Source organism: Tenrec ecaudatus, chromosome 18, assembly GCF_050624435.1.
Source record: "Tenrec ecaudatus isolate mTenEca1 chromosome 18, mTenEca1.hap1, whole genome shotgun sequence".
In the NCBI taxonomy this organism is placed as follows: domain Eukaryota; kingdom Metazoa; phylum Chordata; class Mammalia; order Afrosoricida; family Tenrecidae; genus Tenrec; species Tenrec ecaudatus.
In genome coordinates, this window is record NC_134547.1 from 63132702 (window position 1) to 63144685 (window position 11984).

Genomic DNA, 11984 nt, shown 5'->3' on the forward strand with positions numbered 1-11984 from the left:
GGTAACTAATAGCAACAACACATTAAAGAAAACCTGTCCTGATTTTTATAGACAAAATTATATCCCTTCTAATCCTAAAAACAAAAAACCAATCTGCCTCGAGTTGATTCTGAATCGTAGGGATGGTTTAAGACAGTAGAACTGCCCCTGTGGGATTCTGGGTTGTACACCTCTGTGGAAGCAGAAAGCTTCATCGTTCTCCAGCAGAGCACTGGTGGGCTCAAGCTGCTAACCTTACCGTTAGCAACCCGGCTCATAACCCACTGCGCTGCTGCCGCTCTTTCGAATCCCATACCCTGCTCTGTTCTCTGTGGCATTGGCACCTCTGTACTCTATAGAAGGCCTGGTGGCACCGTGGGTAAGTACCTGGCTGCTAACAGAGAGACGGATTCCGAGAGAAAAGATTACAGCTGAGGAAACGCACTGGGGCGGTTCCACTCTGTCCTATAGGGTCACTGTGAGCTGGGATCAATTAAACAGCACAGAACATGCTCTATACATTTCTCGGCTCACTGCTTTTCTTCCCCCACAGAAAATGTCAGCTACAGGAAGATGAGGGCTTAGCTTAATTCCTTCATTACTATATCCTTAGCACTCAGGGCAGGGTTGGGCTCATAAATAACCTGTTGGAAAGCCCACATGGAAGAGCACACCAACCTGTGTGATCGCGTGGTCCCAAAGGGATCAGTTATCAGGCATCAAAGAACAAAAAATCATATCATTGGCTGCACACCTCCATGATACGATCGCCGAGGACAAACGGGTGCATAAGCAAATGTGGCGAAGAAAGCTGATGGTGCCCGGCTATCGAAAGAGATAGTGTCTGGGGTCTAAAAGGCTTGAAGGTAAACAAGCGGCCATCTAGCTCAGAAGCAATAAAGCCCACATGGAAGAAGCACACCAGCCGGTGCGATCATGAGGTGCCAAAGGGACCAGGTATAAGGCTTCATGCAAAAAAAAAGAGAATATATATGTGTGTGTGTGTGTGTGTGTGTGTGTGTGTGTGTGTGTATACCATAGTGAATGAAGGGGGAAGTGCAGAGTGGAGACCCAAGGCCCAAGTGTCGACTACTGGAGATCCCCTCACAGAAGGGTTTAGGAGAGGAGACGGGTCAGTCTGGGTGCGATGTAGTACCAATGAAGAACACAGCTTTCCCCCAGATCCTGGATGCTTCCTCCCCCCAACTACCATGATCCGAATTCTACCTTGCAGGACTGGATAGGGCAGAGGTTGTACACTGGTGCATATGGGAACTGGAGGCACAGGGAGTCCAGGGTGGACGATACCTTCAGGACCAGGGGTGAGAGGGGCGATGCTGGGAGAGTGGAGGGTGAGTGGGTTGGAAAGGGGGAACTGATTACAAGGATCCACATGTTACCTCCTCCCTGGGAGATGGATGGCAGAGAAGGTAGGGAAGGAAGACTCCGGATAGGGCAAGATATGACAAAATAACAATCCGTGGATTATCAAGGGCTCATGAGGAAGGGGGAAGCGGGGAGGGAGGGGGAAAAAAAAAAGAGGACCTGATGCAGAGGGCTTAAGTGGAGAGCAAATGCTTTGAGAGTGATTAGGGCAAAGAATGTACAAATATGCTTGACACAATTGATGTATGTATATATGTGGATTGTGATAAGAGTTGTATGAGCCCCTAATAAAATGTCTTAAAAAAACCCTGTTGGATGAATTTTGTTGAATGATGTTTAGTTGCAGAACTCTTGCTGAAGTAGAACTTTAGTTGATTAGGGCGCACAATGGCCTACCTCTCTAGGTCTGACTTGGTTCAAACCTGAATCCTATTATTCATTTTCATTCTAATTATTTCTGCCTTCCCACTGAGAGAAATACGTATTATATCGCTCTTCTCAAGCCCTTGGCACCCCATTACATCTCATTTTTGTTTTGCCCAGGACCCTGCAGAAGCTTGGTGTTCCAAGTCTTAGGTAATTCTGCGATTTGGCCCCGCTGATGGCTCCTTCCCCTCAGTGGATCCCAGCAGTGAAGCTGGATGAAGTTTACTGAGTTGCATCACCTTCTGATACTTGTTTCCAGGCAGACTAGCAATGGAATGGCCTTGAGGCCTCACAGTAGCAGCAAACCCTTTGACCTTTAGAACATTCTAGGTTTCTTGGCTAAGGGAAATAGAACTACAGATCCATGTAGATCGAGTAAATGACTTTCTGCATTGTAGAAGTTACATCAGCCTTGTCTGGGAGGAAGAGCTTGTGTGAATTATATACTAAAGGGTCCATTCTGAGAGGCCTACTTTTGAGCTGGACTATGAGACAGATAGATGTTCTCTCTCATGGAAAATTCTGTACTGTACAAAGACAGGAGCTCTCACTGCCAAGGCAGCTAAGAAATAACCCAAATGTCCGACAAATGGTCAAACAAAACATCCAATCATTAGACTCTCATGGACATGCAGCAGACTGTATTTCAGCCACAAAAGGATGAAGGACATATACAGTGGGGAGGGGGGGGTGGAATGAGGAGCTGATACCAAGGGCTCAAGTAGAAAGCAAATGTTTTGAGAATGTTGAGGACAACACATGTACAAATGTGCTGGATGCAATGGATGGATGGATGGATTGTGACAAGAGTTGTATGAGCCTCCAATAAAATGATTTTTAAAAATCACAAGATTAATTTCCAAGGACTTCAAGTGTGTTTGTTTGGTGTTTTCCTCCATGGGTACAAATGACACTCTTCCCTGCTGAGAACTCAGGGGCGTTGGGCATCTACAAATGAAGAGCCACCCGTGCTGACTAACAAAACAACACCAAAAACTAGTTGACTTAATGGGACATGGCGTAAGCACAAACTGACAGGATGACGTTGTTTGCTAAGTTCCATGAAAGCAAACAGGTACAAGCTTTATTTACTTTGTTAACCTTTACCATTCAGATGCGGAGTGAAAAGCCAGAACTTTTTTTTCCCTTACAATTGTTTTCACAGCATTCGGTCACATAGATAACCGTGGCACAGGTCACAAAGATGTCCACAAGTGATTGGGGATTTAGTCTTCTCTTGGGGTTTCTTTTAAAATTGAGAAGAGGGGAACTACTTATGAGTTAACAAAGAAGATTTTAAGATGAAGTGTTTGGCTATGAATTCAATAGTTATATACATTAATCCATACTGTGGCTCAATTAAGTCTAGTGATTGCAAGTTTTTAAAAGCACCCTCATTTCTTTAAAGTCAAGTACTGGATATGATTCTCAACAGTCTTTTTCCCACATGAGGGGTAATGGCGAGCTTGTGTGACTGTGCAGTTCCAAGTCTGATTGAAGGTTAAAGAGCAAACTACATTACCAAAGGGCAATCGAGTCCCAGGTAGCCCAGCCTCCTCCTTAGAGGACGCAGCCTCCTGTGCTCTCCGTACTGAGGTGACCCTCCTCGGTCACATGGACCTTTCTCTTAAGAAGGCCAAAAATGTAAAAGTTCACCAGAATTCTGAAAGTCACAGTTTGGTTGATGGTAGCTTTGGCTTTTGGGATGACAAATGTTTCCTTCACTCTGGGTCAAGGCGAAGTAAAACCGTAAGAATAAGATTCCCAAATGCAGAGTCTTGAGTGATGAAGTATCCAGATGGATGTGCACCAGCGTGCTGCAAAGCAGCCTTCTGTTGGCTGCCAGGTGCTGCTGCTCGGCAGGGTCCCGGAAATCCTCGTTAAGAGAGGGTCTCCAGAGCACCGTGCTAGCTCCAGGATGATTTGTTGGCGATTGGTTCTCTGCATGAGTAATTTTCTTTTCTTTGTCCAGTTCAGCTAAGACTGCAGCCCTATTTTTAGTTTGAAAACTGTGGCTGTCAGAAGAACAATCAAATCTGTCTTGGGAGAAGGCCTGTTAGAATACTCTGAGGCGAGAGGACGGGGAGACTGCATCTCAAGTCCTTTGGACACGGTGTCAGGGAAGACTAGTTCCTTGTCCTGAAGCATTGCCTGCCATCATATGGTCTGTTTCATTTACCTTCTGTAGCAACTGGTCAACACGAGAATTGCCGGAGACCCGAGGCCACCCGGCATAGCCTGGGCTGTCAGGTCATGGCTTTCAGGCAAGGGTGACCACTCAGAGCAAAAAGCCAGAACTTGAAAGGCTCAGAAGGCATCCTCAAAACCAGTTACCCCAGTCTAGCCATGAAAAAGAAGAGGAGGAGGAGGAGGAGGAGGAGGAAGAAGAAGGAGAAGAGAATCTCAAGTGAAGGGATTCAAAACCAAACACACTGTCATCAAGTCCAGTCTGACTCATCACAACCCCATAAGACAGGGTAGAACTGCCCCCCAGGTTTCTGAGGCTGTAAATCTTACGAGAATAGAAAGCCTCGTCTTTTTCCTATGGAATGACTGCCAAGGCCATTCAACAAGGACATTCTGAAAGCGTCACAGACCAGAGGAGACTTGTCCCGACCCGCGGGAACTTCAACGCGGACCCTGGAGAAGGGAGTGGGAATTGGGGGGACAAGAGACACAAGAAATGGAGACAGGACAGTAGCCTGATCAAATCTCGTTTATTGAGTAAAAGGTTGCAGTTTATGTGGGGAAGGCGGGAGGAGGCAGGATGCAGGTGCTTATATATAATGATTACACGCATTTTTACCCAAGCTTGCAAGCAGAGTTCATTCCGGAACAGTGACTGCAGAACAGAATCGTGCAGACAGAGAGCGACTTCCTTATCGATGTCTGGCAAGCTAAGTATGTCAGACACAGCTGCAGGGCTCTGTCACGTAGGCTGGGCTGGAAGAATCCCCAGAGCTCGGGCTAATAAATTCCAAGTAATGGCTGGGCCTCATGGCTCCGGACAGAGACTATGGAGACCTAATGATTAAATGCAGTGTGATTGGGATCCTGAAACGTATGGACATGAGTGAACGCTGAATTAAGTTTAGTTCATATGAATGTCTATTTCTGGGTTAAAACTAGGCATGCACCATGGAAAGACAAGCTGTTTAAACTAGGGGGAACTGGATGAAGGAGAAATGGAGACTGCCCTGGCTTTATAAGTGTTCTCTATTGCGAAAACTATTCTACAGTTAAAAGTTGGCTTAAAAAGAAAGAAAAGCTCAATCAGGTTACCTCTTGGTTCTGACAGCCTTCTCCTAATCTCGTTCACAGGTTTCTTTGTTTTGTTTTTACTCAAATGAGATAATAAAGGTGACAGCAAAACACACAGCTCCCTACACAGATGTAAGAGGCTGTTAATAACGATCGAAGTCCAACCTAACTCTCCCAAGTCCCTCTCAGCACCTTCCGCCATGCAAGGGCTTCATTCTCCCTCCTTTACCACTCCTCCTTCCCGGTCTCCTATCCTACCTGCCACCATCCTGCCCTCTGGCTTATGCACTATCAGTAGCCAAAATTGGATGGTTTGAGGGTAGGATTCTTGCCTTCTTTCTGCGCGGGAGATCCACAGCCACCCCCTCCCTGCCTGTCAGAAAAAGCTTGCGTTTTGCTATGATGGTAAAAAGGCATCAGCAGAGCCTACACACTTAAGGCACACTAGGAAAAACAGTCCGGCAGTTGACTTCTGAAACTTAGCCAATATAGACCCAATGGATACATGGTCTAATCCATGACTGGGCATGTCTTCCTTTGGTTGCATGTAGGGTCACCAAGAGCTGGGGGGCCAACTTGATGGCAGCCAACAGCAACTCTTAGGATTAATGTAAGGATTCTATGTAGTGGCCCAGCGGCCAAAGCACCCATGTGCTAACGCCACAGCTGCTTCACAGGAAAAGACGTGGTAGTTCTCTGCTGTCCTGTGAGGTCATTACATGTTGCAATGGCGTCCACAGCAATGGGGATTCTTGGTAGTGGGACTCTTCACCTAAAGGTTGGCAGTCTGAAGCCAATGGCAGTGGGTTTTGGGGGTTGAGCCGAGCTAAGTGGTCATTAGCAATGGCACTACCCTGCGTGGGTCAAGGACTGGGTGGGAAATAAGTAGACACGGATAAAGGGCTTAGGGTTTGGGTGACCATTAAACAGTAAGTTTTCTAAAAAATTTATAGACTTAGAAAAGTGTTCACAAAATAATGTAAAATGAAACCCATAGAATATGAACAGAACATAAAACTGTGATCTATAAAGCACACGAATGTAGTAAACCTAGCAAAAATATTTTTAAATTTTGGCCATGGGCAAAGTGCTTTGGAGCTATGCATGTGGTTCTCAACAGTTACTTCCTCCCAAGCCTGTTCTTCATCTGGAAGCTCCACTGAAACCTGTTCACTGTGGGTGACCCTGCTGGCATTTGAACTCCCGGTGACGTAGCTTCCAGCATCCCAGCAACACTCAGGCCACCACAGTACGACAAACTGACAGAGAAGAGGTGGAAGAAGAAGCACTTGTTGATGAAGATCAAGGATTGCAGCCTTCAATATGGATTATGGCTCAATGTGAAGACCAAAATCCTCGGGGGTGGGGCGTGGGGAGAGTGGGGGATCTGGGGAGCAAACAATGAATGGACGAAGGGGAGGGAGCATGAAACTGATTGTGATGATGCATATATAACTCTTTAAAAAGGCAATTAAACCTGGAATTGTATGACATGTGAACATTATATCCAAAAAACTACTAAAAAAAGAAAGAAAGCACACTTAACCAATGGTTACCACGGGTGAAGGAGGAAGTTTTTGCTTAGGGGGCATTGAGTTTATGTTCACTGTGGTGGAATAATTTTGAAAAGGATATCAATAATGGTGTACACACAAAGAGTATAATCAATGACATTGAATTACACTTGTAGAAGTTGTTGAATTGGAGAATGTTTTGTTGTGTATATTTTTACCACAATTTTAAAAATTACATGATGAAAACTAAAAGCAAAGACCAAAATTTTCACAACTGGACCAATAGTTAACATCATGATAAATGGAGAAAAGACTGAAGTTATCAAGGATTTTGTCTTGCTTGTCCACAGTCAATGCTCATGGAAACAGCAGTCAAGAGATCAAAAGACACATTGCATTAGGTACAGCTCCTGCACTAGACCTCTTTAGAATACTGAAAAGGAGGGAGGTTACTTTGAGGACTAAAGTGTGCTTGATCCAAGCCATGGTATTTTCTTTCTTTCTTTTCTTCTTTTAATTTATTTTTTATTGTTTTTAAAAAAAAACATTTTATTGGGGGCTTATATAACTCCTATCACAATCCACACATACATCAATTGTTTAAAACACACTTGTACATTTGTTGCCCTCATCATTCTCAAAACATTTGCTCTCCACTTAAACCCTTGGTATCAGTTCCTCATTTTTCCCCCTTCCCTCCCCACTCCCCCCTCCCTCATGAATCCTTGATAATTTATAAATGATTATTTAGTCATATCTTACACTGTTCGACATCTCCCTTCACCCACTTTTTGGTTGTCCATCCCCCAGGGAAGAAGTTATATGTAGATCCTTGTAATTGGCTCCCCCTTTCTACCCTACCCTCCCTCCACCCTCCCGGTATCACCACTCTCACCACTGGTCCTGAAGGGATCATCTGTCCTGGATTCCTTGTGTTTCCAGTTCCTATCTGTACCAGTATACATCCTCTGGTCTAGCCAGATTTGTAAGGTAGAATTGGGATCATGATAGTGGTGTGGGAGGAAACGTTTAAGAACTAGAGGAAAGTTGTATGTTTCATTGTTGCTACACTGCTCCCTCACTAGCTCGTCTCCTCCCCGTGACCTTTCCATAAGGGGATGTCCAGTTGCCTACAGATGGGCTTTGGGTCACCCCTCTGCACTCCCCCTCATTCACAATTATATGATTTTTGTTCTTTGATGCCTGATACCTGATCCGTTTAACACCTCGTGATCACACAGGCTGCTGTGCTTCTTCCATGTGGGTTTTGTCGCTTCTGAGCTAGATGGCTGCTTGTTTACCTTAAAGTCTTTAAGACCCTAGATACTATATCTTTTGATAGCCGGCTCCATCAACTTTCTTCACCACATTTGCTTATGCACCCACTTTGTCTTCAGTGATTGTGTTGGGAAGGTGAGCATCATGGAATGCCAGTTTAATAGAACAAAGTGTTCTTGCATTGAGGGAGTACTTGAGTGGAGGCCCAATGTCCATCTGCTACCTTAATACTAAACCTATAAATATATGTACATAGATCTATTTCCCCATCCTCATATATAGATATATTTACATATGTACATGCCTTTATTTAGACCTCTGTAAATGCCTTTTGCCTTCTAGCTCTTTCCTCTATTTCCTTTGACTTTCCTCTTGTCCCACTATCATGCTCAGCCTTCATTTGAGTTTCAATAATTCCGCTCGGTTACATTACCCTTGATCATGCCCTACCAGGCCTCCTACACCCTCCTCACCACCAATTTGGATCACTTGTTGTTCCCTTGTCCCTGAGTTTGTTAACACCACTTCCTTTCCCCCCACGTTCTCCTCTCCCATGTCCCCCCTGGAACCATTGGTTCTATTGTTTTCTCCTCCAGATTTTTCATTCAGCTTATCTTATTTAGACAGACCTGCAGAGATAATAACATGCACAAAAATAAGAAAGAGCAAAACAAAGTAACAAAAGAAAACAAAACTACAACAAAAAGTCAATGATAAAACAACAACAAAGAAAAGCCTGTAGTTGGTTCAAGGACTGTTTGTTGGCCTTTAGGAGTGTTTTCCGGTCGAGCCATTTCAATTGCTTCAAATGCACGTAAAAGTTGGACATTGAGCAGAGAAGACTGGAGAAGAATTGATGCATTTGACTTGTGGTGCTGGTGAAGAATATTGAAAGTATCATGGACTGCCAAGAGGACAAATGCATTTGCCTTGGGAGAAGTATGGCCAGAATGCTTCTTAGAGGCAAGGATGGCAAGGCTTTGTCTTATGTGCGTTGGACGGATTATCCCTGGAGAAGGACATCATGCTTGGTAAAGTGGAGGGGCAGTGGAAAAGAAGGTCCTTGACGAGTTGGCTGGACACCATGAGTGCTAACCATGGGCTCAGGCATAGGAACCACTGGGAGGGTGGCAAAGGACTGGGCAGTGTTTGGTTCTGTTGCGCACAGGGTCGCTATGGGTTGGAACTGATTTGATGGCCCCTAACAACATGAGCAAAGTGGTTGACACTGGTTACCTCTGGGTAATGGAATTATTACTTTCTTAAATTAAAAAAATTTAGAAGGTCAGGACTGATGAATCTATAGAGTCATCAAGTGGAATAAGGGGTTTTTTTTTGGGGGGGAATACACAGAGGCGATAGTGGGGTGAATGGGTTGATGACATGAAAGGGTCCATATAGAAAAAGAATGTATGGAAACTGATTGTGCTGGAGGTGATCAAACTATGGAATGACTTGACAATGTATTAATCTCAAGTAATTAAAAATAATTTTAAATTATTAAAGAGTACCTACATTGAACACACATTGTGTATCTGGTAGCTGTGGACTGGATCTGACTCGATAGCACTTAACAACAGCAATGCAGAGAGCACATGAGCAGTGTTTTGTTTGTTTGGTGTTCTGAGATGTTTACTGCTATTTTTTTTAACATTTTATTGAAATTTGGGTGAAAATTGACAGAGCATGTTAGTTTTTCTTTCAGCATTTTTTAACTTTTAAAAATCATTTTATTGGGAGCTCATACAACTCTTATAACAATCCATACATACATCAATTGTGTAAAGCACATTTGTACACTTGTTGCCCTCATCATTCTCAAAACATTGGCTCTCTACCAAAGCCCTGGCATCAGCTCCTCATTTTTTCCCTCCCTCTCTGCTGCCCTCTCCCTCATGAACCCTTGATAATTTATACATTATTATTTTGTTATATCTTACACTGTCCGACGTCTCCCTTCACCCACTTTTTTGTTGTCTACCCCCCAGGGAGGGGGTTATATGTAGATCCTTGTAATCAGTTCCCCCTTTCTACCCCACCCTCCCAGTATCGCCACTCTCAGCACTGGTCCTGGAGGGATCATCTATCCTGGATTACCTGTGCTTACAGTTGCTATCTGTACCAGTGTACATCCTCTGGTCTAGCCAGATTTGCAAGGGAGAATTCGGATCATGATAGTGGGGAAGGAGGAAGCATTGAGGAACTAGAGGAAAGTTGTATTTTTCATCGTTGCTATACTGCACCCTGACTGGCTCTCCTCCTCCTCACGACCCTTCTGTAAGGGAGTGTCCAGCTGTCTTTCCACGATTTATACACACTTGGTTTCCAGATACTGGTTACATCCCCTCGATATAAAAACATGTTTACCGTTTCCTCCTTGGGTCTCATGGTTCCACTCGCCCATCTTTCCTGCCCTATCTTCCTTTGATGCCCATGTTTGGGGCAAAGGCTGCTCTTTAGGTGTCATCTGGTTGATTGTTCTGAGGAGTATGTTCTTCATGGGTATTAGAGTTCACTTTATAAGCCTATTGTCATCATGACTGATAGGTGATCTCCAGAGATGGGTTTAATTCAAGTTTGAAGAATATCTATGGAAAAAGAGGAAGCTTTCTACTCCCATAAAGAGTGACAGTCTTCCAAGGGGAATTCAACGGGACTGATGGTTCCAAGGGGACATGGGGAAAGGCAGGGGGTGGAGGGACAACAAACCCAGGGAAAAAGGTAAAACAAGAGATTTAAAGTCGATGGCAAGGAGGGGGTAGAATGCTTGGTGTGTCGGGGGGAAGCATTAAAGAACTAGAGGAATGTTGTATGTTTCATCACAGACGGGTCCCAAGAAGGGATGAGTCAGCCACGGTGAAGTATAGCACTGAAAAACACACTATTCCTCTAGTTCTTAAATGCTTCCCTGCTACACCCCCCACTGTCATGACCCCAGTTCTACCTTACAAATCCTGCTAGTCCAGAGCATGTACACTGGTACAGGTAAGAGCCCTCAACATACAGAATCCACACAGATAAAGCCCTCAGGAACAATAATGGGAGTAGTGATACCATCAGGGTAGGGGTAAGATGAGAGGAGAAGAGGGAGAAACGTGGACCCGATCACAATGATTGACGTATAACACCCCCCACCCCCCAAGGGAGATGAACATAAGTGAAGGGAGAAGACATAAGTGAAGGGAGAAGACATCAGATGGTGTAAGATAAGAAAAAAATAATTTATCAAGCGGTCACTGGATGTGAAGGTGGGGGAGGCAGGGAAAAAAGAGGAGCTGATATCAAGGACTCAAGTAGAAAGAAAATGTTTTGAAAATGATGATGGCAACATATGTACAAATGTGCTCGATACAATTAATGTATGGATTGTTATAAGGGCTGTAAGATCCCCCAATAAAATGATATATAATAATAATTGAAAGAAAGAGTTAGTCTTGGAAACCCACAGAGGCAGTTCACCCTGCGCTCCAATCATCTAAGGCGGAATCCCTGTGGTGGCAGTGACTTGTTTTTGCTTTTCCTCTGGCTTTTGGACCATGGTCTCTGGGCTCCTGTCAGTCTGTCTCAGACATTGAATCTGGTTTTTGTTCAAACTTTTTATTGTGAGTTGAGTGGAAGTAGTCTGGGTGTGTGTGTGTATGTGTGTGTGTGTGTGTGTGTGTGTGTGTGATTTTGAATTTTGTCCTGCATTTTTCTCCCATTCCAGCTAACACCTTGTCTTCTGATCGCAATCAGATCAGTCAGTAACACAGTTTTGAAAATGAAAAGTCTGTTTTTAAAAATGAAAGATTTTTAAAATGACTTTCTGGTGGTATCTTTTGCATTTATATGATTTATTGTACCCTGGCTGCCTAATCGAGTTTATTTAGTATTATCCGAAAGGTTAAGTATGGTTGAGTCCTTTTATTTCTACTGGGTCTTACTTCCTTTCTATTGAGGGAAAACATTAGTTACAGAATAGGGGTATTACCCAAACTTGTTTATTTTGTCTGTTTTTCATTTGGATCTAGATCCTGTTGCCAACCACAGCTGCTGAAACGAGGGTGTATCCGTGGGATGACCTGTCCAGTCAAGCAGTCCCTGCCCCCTCCACACACCCCCTCTGACCTGCAGGTGCTTTGTCAGCTGAAATATTTGCCG

The 11984-nt window shown here is 44.1% G+C and overlaps 1 pseudogene; it reads right to left on the reverse strand.

The window, feature by feature from the left end:
• Nucleotides 1–3512: 3512 nt before the first annotated feature.
• Nucleotides 3513–3949, reverse strand: LOC142432697 (SOSS complex subunit C-like; annotated as a pseudogene).
• Nucleotides 3950–11984: the final 8035 nt, after the last annotated feature.